We start from the raw sequence: 16,439 nt of genomic DNA, 5'->3' as shown, positions 1-16,439 counted from the left end.
CTAATATTTCTGTCATTCGACTGTGGATCACTTTTCTGACGTCTTCCCTCATAATTATACAGATAATTTCTTCCCCGTTTCCTTCTGTAATTCTCCACTCTTGCACTGAGTCACACTATGGAAATTCTGATTAAAAACTATATACATAATTTCTCTCTAATCCCCTGTCCAGTTTATCTACATATTTCAGAAATCAAAATAGAATCATCTGCCCCATAAACTAAACCCTGTTGCGCTTTCCTTGGTAATCTCCTCTTTCATACACCTTTTTGGGTAAGCTCATCAAATGATTGATCTAGGATTATTAATTTTCTCAGGTGCTTCTCTCAAAAATCTTTCATGTTGCCATTCACTTCTCACTAATTGGTCCATTAATGAATTAACTTTTGATACTAGCTTGTTCAGTTTCTGACAATTTATTCTGAAAGCTGTTTTCAAAAGCACAATATGTCATTTCTGCATGAATATATTGGTTAGTCCAAGAGAGTGCTTCCTCATCCAAAGACTCTTTTACAAAATTTATCTTAAGCAAATCAGTAAAACAACTATCAAAATTATGACAAAAATGTTGTTAAAATCAACTGGGTTAAGGTTATTATTTCCTCTAAAACTTTTAATTGGCACATTGGTGCTCATCCCACTACTGTTACTTCTAGTTACAAAATTTTCCTCCAATTCAGATAGTTTTCTAAGAATATTAACTACTTTACAATTACATGGAATTACATTGCAACTTTCTCTAGTGCAATAACTTTATCATTAACTACCTACTTTTCAAGTTATTAATTTTACATTCAAGATTATTGTCATTTTCATCCATTTCTGATCTTAATACCTGGCCTTTTTGTTTCATCACATTGTGCATTATTTCAAAAGTTTTCCAAATTTCTCAACTTTATCAGGACAATTTTGTTTTAAATTCAGTCACTTCATGTATAACAGAATCAATCTGTACATTGATTCATTTGTCCCCTGAGTGTGCAACTAAATTATATTTATTAAGATTCCCTATTGTTTCAGGCATTTGAATGCCAGTCTCCAAATTTCATTCTTCAACTCCTTTAACTTGTCATTTTTAGCAGTGATTTTACCACCCATATCACTTTTTTATTGTTTTAATCCTACCAACCAAATCTTCATTTAGTTTGCTTTTTAATGCCTCAATTCTACCCCCCCCCCCCCAAATTTTTATTCAGTTCCCTGCTGCATTTTTCTAGTTTTTCTTCAAAAAGCTTGGTTAGTAACAAACTATACTAATAATTCCCCCTGATAATCCTCTGTGACTGAAACTTCGGAATGGACAGCAAGCACTACTAACATTCCTGGCTACTGCTCCTTTGTCTTGACTCTGATTTTGTTCCAACCTTGTCATTAAAAACAATTTCTATCTCCTAAGGCTATTCGTAAGATTCATACTGTCATTGAAAACTGGTTTTTTAATAACTGTGTAGGTAATGGGGAGCAGTTGTAATTACAATGATGTGATCACTCACATTCCCAGCACTTAATATGAGTACTTTTATTCTTGCAACATATACACAATGCGTTTAGCACTGCACCCTGATCTGACAAAGATACAGTTGTTCTTGATGTGGTAGGGCAGCGATGTTATTGGGGGATAGAGTGCTTCTAAATCCCCCCAGAGGACCCCCCCCCCCCCTCAAATCACAAGAGTGCAGCACGGTGACTAGTGTACATCATAATGTGTTGTCCTGCTGGCGATGGGTTATGCCAGCATATTGTAGTCTGCCAGGTATCTGGGTGCCCGTAAAGTGTGGCTGGCCTGTGATGTCAAGCAGTGGTACCATTGGCACAGTGGTGATGCCCATTGAGGTGTTGGTGGCTGGTAGTGCGCCATCCAGTATTATAAAATTCTCTGGGGCCGACATGAGCAGGTAGCCCTCCACAGAAAGAGTAGATTTCAGACCTGCTGTGTCAGTCGAAGGTGGAAGGGGCATGCAGTGCTCTAATGACCTCAAGACCATGCTGTAGCCTGACTGTCTATTGTTTAATTTGCACCTGAGCATGACATGTGTACATGATTGGAGGTCCTTGTGCTCAAAGATGGTTGGTTTGTTGTGGTGGGATGGCGATGGGATGTGGATGTGGTGAATGTGGTTCCTGACATGTTTTACTAGGTTGACATCCACAGGGTCGGTGGTTTGTGGTACAAACTCTGTTGGGAGGGTGATCGGTTCCCCATAGAGCACCTCTGCAAGCGGGGCACCCAGATCACCTTTGTAGGCAGCTCGTAAGCCCAGCAGCACCCAGGGGAGAGCCTCCGTCCACTCCTGGTTGTGGTGTATGAGTTATGTGTTGAGGGTGCAGTGCAACTGTTCCACAAGTTTGTTGGATTGGGGATGGGAGGCCGCTGTGTGGTACTGGTGGCACCCACAGAGGTGACAGAGCTCAGAGAACAGGGTCAACTAAAACTGCTGGCCCTGGTCAGTTGTCAGGGACTCTGGGCAGCCAAAGTGTGCAGTCCATAATGTGATGAAAGTTCGGGCGATGGTGTCGACTAAGGTATCAGTCAGAGTGTGGCCTCCACCCATCAAGTTGTCCTGTCTATGGAACATGTACTTGTATCTGTCTGAATGTGGGAGGGGCCCCACCGGGTCTATGTGGACATGTTGCAAACAGCCCTTCGGGCTGGAGAATTTCCCGAAGGGTGGCTGGGCATGACGTTCTGTCTTGGCCCATTGGCATTGGTTGCAGGCTCTCGTCCATGCAGTGCTGTCCCAGTTAATGTTAATTCAAAAGAAACTATCTGTTATCAGTTTTAGTGTCGGGCGTACTCCGGGGTGAGCCAAGTTGTAGAGGTGGTCAAAAACTGTCTTCCTGAAGTTCTGTGGGATGACAGGTCATTGCCTACCATGGGATACGTTGCATCAAACTAGTTTTGTTGTGCCTGCAATGGTGCACTTCTTGAGCTGGAGGCCTGTTGTGTGTCCAGAAAGTAGGTTTTGAAAGTTGGTGTCAGTTGCTTGTGCCTCCAATAGTTGGTCAAAGTAATGGTGTGCCGATGTGACAGCGAGTCATGAGACGAAGTCAGCCACCGTGTTGTCAGCTCCCTCATACATAGCGTAAGTCTGTAGTATATTGGTATATTCTGAAATCAAGTTCAGGTGGCAGAATTGTCAAGAGGAGGTATTGAGTGGCAGGTATTTAACAGCGTCTGTGTAGATAGTAAGCTGCCAGCCCTCGATGTCGTGTGGGAAGTATCAAATCACTTTGTATATCGCCAAAAGCTCACAGTCAAAAGTTGACCACATCTTCTGGGAGTCAGTAAGTTTCCACGAGAAAAGCCATAGGGGTTGGGTAGCACTGGGGACTTTCTGTTGTAGCACTGCCCAAATCACTCAGTCGTTGGTGTCGGCTATCATAACCATATGAGTGTCCATGGATGAAAGTGCCAGGGCAGTGATCTGAGCAAGCTCTGTTTTGATGTTCTCGAAAGTCCCTCGCAAATCAGGAATACAAGTGAGCTTATGTTTGCCTGATGTGTTCTTGCCACAGAGTGATTGTGTGAGCAGGAAGAGTGTCTCTGCGACATGGGGGAGGTGTTGTATTAAAAATTAATCACCCCTAAGAAAAGGCGCAACTTGTGATAGTCCGTTCTTGGTGGTAGGTCCGTACTTGGTCTATCTCTTCTGGGGTGGGGTGGATGCTCGAAGTGTTGGCGAGCTGGCCTATGAATGTAACACATTTTTGCCAGATTTGGCATTTGTCCTCATTGACAACAACACCCTGCTCTGCTAGTTTGTTGAATACCACTTGCAGGTATTTCTCATGACCTCGAGTTGTTTCTAAGAATATATGTACATCATCCAAGTAACAATAGCAAAAGAGCATGGTAAAAAAACAACCCGTCAATGAACCACTGGCCAGTCTGGGCTGCATTATTTAGTCTGAAGTGCATAAAGAGGAACAAATAGGCCAAAGGGTGTAATTATTGCAGTCTTTGTGATGTCCTTCATGGCCATTGGGATCTGCCAACTATCTCTTTTAGAGTCGATCATGCTAAGTATGGTTGCACTAGCCAGTTGCCGGAGGAAGTCCTGAATATTGGACATGGGCTAATTATCAATGATGGTGTGCATGTTCAAATGTCTGCAGTCTCTGCACATGCACCACATTTTATCTATTTCCATTCTCATTGTAGTCAGTGAGGCGCATGCACTGACAGTTCCTTGATCATGGCCTCGGCCACCTTTATTTTATCAGGGATAATGTGGTGGGGCTGGTGTCCGACCAGTGGACCTAGGGTAGTATTAATTCTCAGCTATGGAGTTGTTGTTCAGGTGAATGCGATGGGCATTTCAGTATGAGCATCTTCACTGTCTCATATCTGCCAGTGGTTGGTGCGTGCAGGAGGACATCACTGATAAGATTGGTGTTGGTAGGGAGGTGGTTCAATAGCACCAAAAACTTGTCACAGTCGTCTGTGATCTTGGCCAACTGCATCATGCACTCACAGAGTGTGAACCATTCTTGCAGGGAATCAACTTGTAGCGGTGGCAGATGTAAATCAGTGTGTGGCCGGCGGTAATCTGCCTGGTGGCGAGTGACCAGGACCTGTATGAGGTTGTAATCATGTGAAGTACATGGTGAAGATTCATGAAAACCTTTTGGTGGCACTGATAAAGGCGGCGGTTGGAGCTGCAGCATGGTAGTTGCGGTAGGTGTATTTGAATTGAGAGAGTCGTGACCAGTTATCACAGAATGTGGCACAGGTGCCACAGCTGGTGCATCGGCGTCATGAAGGATGGTGTAGTAGTGGGGAAGCAAGGAGTACAGTGCGGTGGACAGGGTGGCAGATGGCACATCAGTGTAGATCACCCAACTTGGCAGCTGTTGAAGGTAGTCCTTGTGTTCACACAGTGTGTGATTCGTAGTTGCAGTCAGGCTCGCCATACTGATATGCTGTTCTCACGAGGTGTGAAAACTCCGTGCAGTTGCAGGTAAACACGGTATGCCTGCTATTTGAGTGACTTCATGCGTCAGGTGTGGCCCAGAGCATGATACGGCTGTTGTCAATGTGACGTCGTCGTGATGACGTGACGTGGGGCACAGTACAAACTTAACAAGTGTGACGTCACTCAGGTGATCTATGGTATCACATAGAATGTAAAGTTCAGGTGTAGGCCATGGAAGAGCATGGTCTGGCATAGGTAGGTCATTTGTAGGATGGATTTGTCTGCAATAACAGTTCTCTGCAGTGGAAAGTGGTCATATATGGTGGCGATTGTTGGTCAACAGTTGCAGTACTCTGGAGTATGTCTGTCCATAATGTCAGTATGCACTGAATCATTAGAATGACAGTGAATGGGTTGTAGTTCATTAACAGTGTCACTGATCAGTATATTACTAGCACTGGTTAGGTGGGAGGTGGAGATGGCAGCAGGCAGCCATTTTACACAGTGCACACCTGTTGATGTAGCACAGTTAATTAAGGGTGTGGCAGGCTTCATCTCATGATCTTCAGTGCTAACATAGTACTTGATCTGTGATTTAGTGTGTTCATCTGTTTGGTGAGAGGTAACAATGCCCTGCTTTGGTGGTTGTTGAAACAATTGTAACAGTGAATGAGATTTTCACTCTGCAGTAGAATGTGCACTGATATGAAACTTCTTGGCAGATTAAAACTGTGTGCCGGACCGAGACTCAAACTTGGACCTTTGCTTTTCATGGGCAAGTGCACTACCAACTGAGCTACCCAAACACAACTCACGCCCTGTCCTCACAGCTTTGCTTCCGCCAGTGGGAGCCCTTGTTTTGTTCAACACACCTTCAAGACTACCTTCAAGTTTGTGAACAAAGGTATTTATACACTCCTGGAAATTGAAATAAGAACACCGTGAATTCATTGTCCCAGGAAGGGGAAACTTTATTGACACATTCCTGGGGTCAGATACATCACATGATCACACTGACAGAACCACAGGCACATAGACACAGGCAACAGAGCATGCACAATGTCGGCACTAGTACAGTGTATATCCACCTTTCGCAGCAATGCAGGCTGCTTTTCTCCCATGGAGACGATCGTAGAGATGCTGGATGTAGTCCTGCGGAACGGCTTGCCATGCCATTTCCACCTGGCGCCTCAGTTGGACCAGCGTTCGTGCTGGACGTGCAGCCCGCGTGAGACGACGCTTCATCCAGTCCCAAACATGCTCAATGGGGGACAGATCCGGAGATCTTGCTGGCCAGGGTAGTTGACTTACACCTCCTAGAGCACGTTGGGTGGCACGGGATACATGCGGACGTGCATTGTCCTGTTGGAACAGCAAGTTCCCTTGCCGGTCTAGGAATGGTAGAACGATGGGTTCGATGACGGTTTGGATGTACCGTGCACTATTCAGTGTCCCCTCGACGATCACCAGTGGTGTACGGCCAGTGTAGGAGATCGCTCCCCACACCATGATGCCGGGTGTTGGCCCTGTGTGCCTCGGTCGTATGCTGTCCTGATTGTGGCGCTCACCTGCACGGCGCCAAACACGCATACGACCATCATTGGCACCAAGGCAGAAGCGACTCTCATCGCTGAAGACGACACGTCTCCATTCGTCCCTCCATTCACGCCTGTCACGACACCACTGGAGGCGGGCTGCACGATGTTGGGGCGTGAGCGGAAGATGGCCTAATGGTGTGCGGGACCGTAGCCCAGCTTCATGGAGACGATTGCGAATGGTCCTCGCCGATACCCCAGGAGCAACAGTGTCCCTAATTTGCTGGGAAGTGGCGGTGCGGTCCCCTACGGCACTGCATAGGATCCTACGGTCTTGGCGTGCATCCGTGCGTCGCTGCGGTCCAGTCGCAGGTCGACGGGCACGTGCACCTTCCGCCGACCACTGGCGACAACATCGATGTACTGTGGAGACCTCACGCCCCACGTGTTGAGCAATTCAGCGGTACGTCCACCCGGCCTCCCGCATGCCCACTATACGCCCTCGCTCAAAGTCCGTCAACTGCACATACGGTTCACGTCCACGCTGTCGCGGCATGCTACCAGTGTTAAAGACTGCGATGGAGCTCCGTATGCCACGGCAAACTGGCTGACACTGACGGCGGCGGTGCACAAATGCTGCGCAGCTAGCGCCATTCGACGGCCAACACCGCGGTTCCTGGTGTGTCCGCTGTGCCGTGCGTGTGATCATTGCTTCTACAGCCCTCTCGCAGTGTCCGGAGCAAGTATGGTGGGTCTGACACACCGGTGTCAATGTGTTCTTTTTTCCATTTCCAGGAGTGTATGTATGAAGATGGTATCTGTTCTTTTGGACATATATATATATATATAGTTAAAGCTCACCGGCCACTTGACCATCTTCTTCTTTTGTGGGGATGCACAAACAGTGCCAGAACTCTTCCAGGAATCAGCAAAAAACTGTGAGTAATGAGTATAATGGGCAGGGGTGCTATGAATATAGTGTGGGACAAGAAGTTGGGAATGTGGGTCTCACAGGAGGCATACCAGAGATAAGTCCCTGCCATTGCACTATCCTCTGTGTCCTTGGTGGCTCAGATGGATAGGGCATCTGCCATGTAAGCAGGAGACCCTGGGTTTGATTCCCAGTCGGGGCACAGATTTTCCACTGTCCCTGTTGACTTATATCAACGCCTGTATACAGCTAGGGGTATTCATTTCATTGTAATGAATATATTTATGTTTGAATTTGGCCTACTGAAGAGGCATGCAATGAATATTTTTAATGAGGTTCGTTCTATAGGACAAATTTCAAAGTCGGGTTGTTTTTTTAACTTTTTAAAAGATTCTAAGCAACAGTTGTTGATACCATCTTTCTCAAATATACATTTTCCTCAATGAGTAGTTTTTTTTTAAAGCAACTTGCATTCTCTTTGTGGGTAGATCATCTGATGATGTAGACCTTTCATTAGCTGAATATCCTGTCACTCTCACTGTTTCATTTTTTATCAATTTCTGGCTGTGTTGTTTCACCTCCTGTAATTGTTATTACAGCTGCTCCTCTCTGAACACTTTCTTGTGTAATCAATGTTTCTTTGTGTGATACTGCTGCTGCACCTCAATAAGTAGGTAGGAATAATAAGTTGTAGGTCTCCTTTGTAGTTGGTCAAGAAATTGTGTAACATTTCTGAATTCTAGAGGAAACATTTTTCACAAACACTTTGGTATTCTGGCTGAGTAGTCATTTGCCCCATTTGCTTACGTGAATTTTGTGCATTGTACAGTGGTTTCTTTCCAGACCATAAATAGTGAGGAAAAAAAGCATTTGAAGTGGTATCGCTGATCTTACTGTAAGTCCTGTTTGGTTTTTGGCTCTCTTTATTTGCGGTACACAAAAAGATTCAGTAAGGTCATGCCTTTGTTGTTTGCTTATCAGAATCGGTTTTTGATCCCGTAGTGTTCATAGCCTGTCTCTTAAGATTCTCTTTGCTACTTTTATTTCAGTTTAATAGATGTCTTCATTTGCATTTTGCTCTCTTCTTCATGCAGTTTGCGTAAGTGCTGCCTTCCAATTGTTACTACCTAAGCTGCATATAATAATGTATGCCTAACTGTAATTTTCCAGTTTTGGACATTAAGTTGGTATATTTGTTAACCGAGTTGGTCACTTTCATTATTCTTACTTTTTTGTCTGATTTTTAAACATTGAGTGAAGCATGTAAAACAGATAGCAAGATTAACATGAGCATTTTTAGTGATTGACAAAAATGCTTCACACAAAAGTTGCTATGGGTGATAGGGCAGATTATGCGGTGTTAACAGCCTTGAAGAGATACAACAGTCAACTCTCTTATTTTAAATTGTGCTATGATGTACTTTGGCTCCAGAACAGTATGTATTGATGCGAAAAATCAGCCAACCAATTGCAAATAAAGGTTTATTATCCCTTGATCATGGTTTCGATATTTGTAAAAACATCTTCTTCAGAAGCACTGGCACTAAAAATGTATACAGCAGTTACAAAATGATTTTTACTAACAGAAAAGAAATATTAATAGAAAAACATTTCTGAAGTAAATGTACTCATTTATTACATCACATGTTGCACCAATTGATTAGATGAAGCTGAGCTCCTCTTGTCATAAATGAAAATGGCGAAGCAAGAGTTACCACAAGCCATGGCTTTAGATAGCGTGAGATTACATGTATCGTACTGTAGAAAGACTACTCAGTAAATGCCCACAGGTAGAGGCTCTTGTTATCATATAAACAGAATAGGTGTCTCAAAATAAAATATATGCATAAATTACATATACTTTATGCCAGAGAGTAATTCAATTGCTAGAAATATACAGGCTCAAGCGAGCAGGAAATACTGGTCTACAGAGGGCACTGCTTTTGGCTGATTTTTCGATCTGTTCTGAATTACACAGTTGCTGTTTCACAGCCATGTTTAAGATTTTGAGCTATTGATGAGGTAGGTTATTTGATATAAATATTTTTTGATCTGGAAAGTAACAGAGTAAAATGCATTTAAAATAGGCAGTTTACTAGTATTATTGTGTTGGGCTGAATAACACACCACTCTGAAGTTCTTGCAACTGTTGATGGTAATATGAAGTCATGAAATAAGATATTCTTAAACTGTTGTATGTTGATCTTAGGGAAATAGGAAGGAACATTAGGATTTAATGACTATTTACAGTAAAGTCATTAGAGATGGGGCAAAACCTGAATAGGGTAAAAATGAGTAAGAAAATCACTTGCGTTCTTTGAAAATCAATCATGATAGCCTTTGTCTTAGTTTATGAAGGGCAATAATTGAAAACTAAAATCTAGATGGCCACTTGGTAGTACAGAACCCATCATTCCTCCTGATAGTTCATTGCCCTTTGGATGATCTGATTAAAGTGTGGATCAACCACAACCAATACAATAATGTTCTGAGATTCACCAGCAGATATAAATACTGGGAATATTGACACCTGCTGATGAAGTATGATACTGGTGGGTTAATAGCATCCATGAATGCAGTACATAAAATGAGATGATGGTGATCTGTTATTAAAATAGCAAAAATAGTTTGTTGTGCTGATTTATTACTCTGATACCTACCACTGCATTTGTACGCCATAATTTATGCAACTACAATATGGTATTCTTAAAAAGAATCATCTGGGGAATTTATAAGGTCAGTTTCAAATACAAAATCAAAAGAATGTTGGGAAAAATCCTCTGTTACCATAAACGTCTGTAACTGCTCAACAACTAAGGTAAAAAAGGAAAATGGAAAGACCTGTTATTCTGTAGTACACAATGACAACCATATAATATATTTGATAAAGAGTTGTGATGTCGTACAGGACTTAAAAACATGTCACATAATAATCATTGGTAGTTCTTTTCTTGTCATAAAATATAACAAATTCAATAGAAATTTGTCTCACTGAAATGAAAATAATAAAAATACTGCAGATTTGTGGGTCACCTTTCCAGGGTAGTAAACAACAAGCGCTGGATACTGGCTAATGCATGCTGGTTAATAGTACAATAATCTGTCATAGACAGATCATTATGTCTGCATTTAAAAACCAAATAAGACCAATTCCCTGTACAATTAACAAATTAATCTCTGCCCAGGACCATCTACCATTACGTAAAATGAAATTACAGCAGTTATATGGAAGCTGAAGATATCTCCATAACCAAAGTGAGCAAATTACCAACACAACCAAATACTACAGAATTATTGTAAGAAATGATAAGTTTTTTTTAAAGGCAGAAGCAAATTGTCTCCATCCTTTAGTTTTTGATTATACTTGGTACTGAACTACTATGGACACACTGTTTCAGGTTAATGCTGTGCCTGGAGGGTGTTGTACAAAGGGCACAGCATAAGGTGTGGAGCTGAAGCATGAGTGCATTCTAATAACAGATACAGTTTCTTGAGTATAGAGAAACCCAAAACACACACTTGGAGTGAAGCCAGCATCACAATGAGTGTAGCAGTAATATTTCTTTGATTTTGTGTAGTTTACTAATGGATGAAAAAATTTTATTCATCATTCAGTAGAAAGCTTACATTTTATTGTTCCATATGCCTCCACATTTCATCATGTGTGTTCACATGAGTTTGCTTGATACGATGTTTATCAGAAAGGTTTTAATTATGTTTTAGCTGCTTGTTCCTTGTAGGCCAGCCACAAAAGTGTTAATTTTAGGAAAAATTCTATACTGAAATGCGTTAATGTCTTTACCATATTAGTAACAGTTTTTACCACTGGATCATCAAATATGTATTAAAAATATTTTGCCTTGTCACATTAGTTGGCTCTTCACTTGCCATATGTAAGATATTTTTTAAATTTTAATCTGTATGTCTTCTGTATGTCAATGAACACTCAGAATATGTAATTTGTTAAATAATCAATGTTGTAATGATGAAACAACTATTGTATGAAATATGGCACATATATTTAAGACTTAAGAAATTATTCACTCATTGCACTCGATTATGTTTGCAATAAAATAGCACCCAGTCACTCAAGTATTATCTAAAGTTTAAAATAAAACAGGAAAACTTTTATTGTTTTATTTATGAATGATTCTTCTTATTCCATTACCCACTTCAGTGATATAATAAATGTTATAGATTGGGCTGCCATTAAATTCATTCCACACTCACACTAATTTTTTTTTATAGACTACATACTTTTCTCAGCTAATCACTCAACATGACTTAAGCTTCACTTGAAAACTGTGCAGGACCCCCTGTATTTAGCCATTTTGATATGATTAGTAGCTTTTTCAATACCAGCAGTTTTCCTACAGTGTATTAGGTGTAATAATGTCTTGTATTTTTGTGTTTCCATGTTATTGTCCACCTCCTATAACCACACTATCTAAGTGTATATGTTCACCTAATACATTCAAACCTTTCTTCCATTGATTAGTAACAACTATAATGCATGCCACTTTCATGTCTCCTACACATTATGTTCATTAGGATAGTGCATTGTCCATAGGGTAAATAAGCCATTTTACAGATAATTGCCAAACTATCTTACTATTTTTATCATCACAATCATCAACACTGAATAACAACTAATTATACATTTAACTATTCAGTCTAATAATTGCAGACCATTTTTGTATGGGTGTCCAGTCATTGTTATTATTAGTTACATTGATGGAGATCTTGACCTATTTTGCCTATTACTGTCAAGAAAACAATATAATTGGAATCTTAAGCCTTTCGTGAATACATTGTTGACATCATGACCTAGATAGCTATGTGACTCCTTTTGAGAACCATTGATGCAAAAGTGTTTTGAAAACTCTGTTCATAGTGGATATTGTCAGGATATGAGTTACATTAAAAAAAAAAAAAACCTATGTTGATATTTGTAACTCTGTATGTCACAAAGAACAAGCTGTAACAGTGTTGATGTTTCTTAAGGGCAGTGGCCCCCTTTGATGAGTGAAGTGTATACATGTTCTGTTCCATAGATGGGAAGTAGTACATGCTGTACTTTGCCCTTGTGTTTATTACAGAACAGTATAGAGAGTTATATAGTATAAAGTCCGACCCGATAGCTGAATGGTCAGTGTGACGGATTGCCATCCTACGGGCCCGGGTTCTTTACCTGACTGCCGGAGATCTTCTCTGCTCAGGGACTGGGTGTTGCGTTGTCTTCATCATCATTTCATCCCCATCCAGCACGCAGATGGTGGCGTCGAATGTAAGCAGACCTGCACCAAGGCGGCTGGACCTGCCCCGCAAGGGGCCTCCCGGCCGATGACACCAAATGCTCATTTCAGTTCCATTTATGGCATAAAAAAAATGCCAAATATTTTGATACGCTTTTGGGCCTTGGTGCATCAGATTATATGGCTAAAGTTCCAGCTTGTCAATATGCTATTAGGTATCCTGGTCAATGTTATCCACACAAAAATTTATTTTGTCATATGGTTTTTGCCTTTGAGAGACCAATTGTTTTACTTGACTATCACTGAACAGAAGCCACATATACACTAGCCATAGCGCAGTTACAAAAGATGCCATTTTTGAAGATATACATGAAGGACCCAGCTAAGTACACATGACGTAACACAGTAGCATATCTTGGAAAGAATAGTAATTGACATGTTGCATGGTGAAGAGATCCACATGAATCACTATTTGATAATTCAACACAAGCATCCAGAAGATTACCTTCTACAGATGCAGTTTGTGGATGGATTCAACCATCATATTAACCGGATGATAACTTCTTAAAAGTTTTAATATGGTCTGATGAAGCAGTAGTAATAGATGAGGATAACTTCAATATGCATAATGCCACTATTGGTGTGCAGACAGCTTGCACATCTCCTAAAATCATGTATATCAGATTTTCTTTAGTGTGAATGTATAGGAAGTTGTATTTCAGGTCCCCACTTCCTAAATCAGTTGACTGCATTACCCATTTCGTGCGGTTCTAGGTGCTACAGTCTGGAGCCGAGCGACCGCTACGGTCATAGGTTCGAATCCTGCCTTGGGCATGGATGTGTGTGATGTCCTTAGGTTAGTTAGGTTTAATTAGTTCTAAGTTCTAGGTGACTGATGACCTCAGAAGTTAAGTCACACAGTGCTCAGAGTCATTTGAACCATCACCCATTTCTCATAAACAATTTGCCTGAAGTGCTGAAAGATATTCCATTTTAAATTCAGAGGAGGTGGTAGTTTCAACATAATGGTGCACTTGCGCACTCTGGAAGGAATATGTAGAGCCATGCCTGGAAATGGGTTAGTTACATAAGTCCAGTTTCATAGCCTCTGTATTTGCCTAATTCCTGTATATTTGTTCCTCCAGAGGCACTTGTCCTTGTGTGCACATTTATTCTATTGACAAAGAATGTACAAGAACTAGTAAAGAACATCCAACTGCTCATGTGTATATAAGTATGTCTGAAATATTTCAGAACAGCGTGATTCAGTGAGTTACTAAATGTTTGGAAAATGCAAGGAGGCCACTTTGAGCAGTTGATATTAAAGTCTTTCAAAATAACATTATCTTAAAAAATTTACTCCACATTCAGAAATCTCAAATATGGGTTATAATCATTATCTTCTTTATCATATATTATACTATGAGAATCTGCTTTGAAGGCAGTGTATGTTTCATCAAAGACGTGGTGTTGTGATAGTGTATTTGTACTATCTTAGCAGGCTGTTAATCTATTTCACCTTGCAGCTTATGCTGAATGTAGTTTGTATGTTTAACTTTTGAAATTATTTTTGTCCTATTACAGATAATTTTTGTTTAATTTTATTACTATTATTATGATTGCTATGCTCATAATTAAAATATTATAGTTGCAGGATATATATGGTTTAAAATATAGTGTATACTATATTATCATAGGAAAGAAAAAAAGGAGGACACCAAAATTGAGTTTCAAGGATCTCTGTATGCAGAATCTGTGTTGTTTGCCGTAGATGAGATTTTTTCTACAAGTAGGTCATAATCGATGATCAAAAAATAAATTCCATAGTTCTGCATCAGACAATATGAGCCTGTTAATATCTTCATCCTCCAATAAACTTTCTCTTAAAACTGTTAGCGGCTAGCAATTGTCTAATTGCTTAACACAGCATCATTAGTTTTTCCAGTAACCTGAAATGATCTGTTGATAGAAGGAGGCAACTTCATTTGCATGAACTGTATAGAATATTAACAGTACTTATCGCTCCCCAATTTCTTGACACAAGAAAACAATGTAGGTGCGTGTCTATTCTGTGATGACTACATCATTATCTGGCATTGTGGTTTTCATGCAAGGAGTAAATGAAGAACTGTATTACAAAGCTCCACAGTGAAAAAAATTTGAAAGACCAAATTTGATACTTCAGCTTTATATCTATCATCTGCCACCTTCACCCCAATATCGTTACTGAGCAGTTGAGTACGTAACTTTCAACCACTTACTGAATTTGTGAAAGACCAAAACTAATTCAGATACTTGGTCAGTTGGAATAATAAAAGTTTGCTTTTGAGTTCACTGAACACATCTTGAACTGCTCTCCTTATGTTCAGTATCAAAATGTTGACCAGGTTCAATGGTAAGTTGAGCGTCTTAATTATAGCTGTGAGCAATGACACAGGAAAAATTATATGGAACATGACAAGAATTATAAACAAAGAAATTAATATTCTCTAGCAGCTCAGTCCAGTGAAATGAATAAAGGTCATTACAATTCTGTATAAAGTCAGTATAGCTGTCAGAATCTCATCCGTTCAAAAATGTGTGGATAGCCATCTGTCTTCAACATATAAAGACATTGCTTCAGTTCGTAACATTTTTGTTTCTTATGATGGTATTCCAGATACTATGGATTTCTTTATTGATTGCCATTTTTTATTTGTAGTTCACTGTTACTATTTGAGTTTACATATTGTCATTTTTTCATTTGGAGGTAGTGAGTGGAGCTGTGGACACTAGAAAATGGAATGCCATGTGGGAACATTTCTGACATATTCTTCTTTTTTGAGTTCAAAGAGAGGGATGACAGCAGTGGAGGCAGCCAGAAACATTTGTGCTGTGTATGGGGATAGTGCCATTGGACAAAGTATGGCAAAAAAATGTTTTTCTCATTTTAAGGACAATTGTTTTGACATTAGTGACACCCCACATTCATTTAAACATGTTATCTACAGTCACCCACATCAGTGTACTTGAGAACTGGCAAATTTGATGAACTGTTATGATTCCACCATGTTGAGACATTTCCAAAGAATGGGGATGGTTCAAAATCAAGTGTATGGGTACTGCATGCTCTAAGCCAAAATACCAAAAATCAGTGAGTGGTCATATGTGCATCTCTGCTCACTCATCATCAGTTGGCTCATGAACAACACCAACCATTCCTATCCTGTATCATTACTGGTGATGAGAAATGTTGTCTTTATGCTAACATAAAGATAAGAAAGAAATGACTGAGCCCAAACAAAGCACCAAATCCCTGCACAAAGACCTAAGTGCATCCACAGAAGACAATGTTATGCATCTGGTAAGACAGCGATGGTGTGATGTTCTAGGAATTGCTTCCCCAAGGTGTAACCATCACTGTTGACATTTATTGCCAACAGCTGAGATGTCTTGCAGACACAATCCATGCACAGTGATAAGGAAGACCACGTGAAGTGATGCTGCTCCACAGTAACGCCCGCCAGCATTCTGCTAGACTGACAAAAAACACCACACAGGTCTTGCGACCTCGGATCTTCACCTTTTCCACTCTCTGTTGAACAGCCTTCAGGAAACGTCCTTTCTGCTTGAAGATATGCTATGAAAATGGTTTGATGAGTTCTTCAACTAAAAATCACATAATTTCTATAGTCGCAGAATCAAAGAGTTATCACAGCATTGGCAGACTGTTGTAAATAGTGAAGGAGCATACATTAGAGATAACCAAAATCTCTGTTCGAATTTATTCATCAACCCAATATATGCTAATTGCCAATACCAG

The sequence above is a fragment of the Schistocerca americana genome, chromosome X, assembly GCF_021461395.2.
Source record: "Schistocerca americana isolate TAMUIC-IGC-003095 chromosome X, iqSchAmer2.1, whole genome shotgun sequence".
Taxonomy (NCBI): Eukaryota; Metazoa; Arthropoda; class Insecta; order Orthoptera; family Acrididae; genus Schistocerca; species Schistocerca americana.
The sequence above is the reverse complement of the archived record's forward strand: the minus strand, read 5'-3'. Positions refer to the sequence as shown.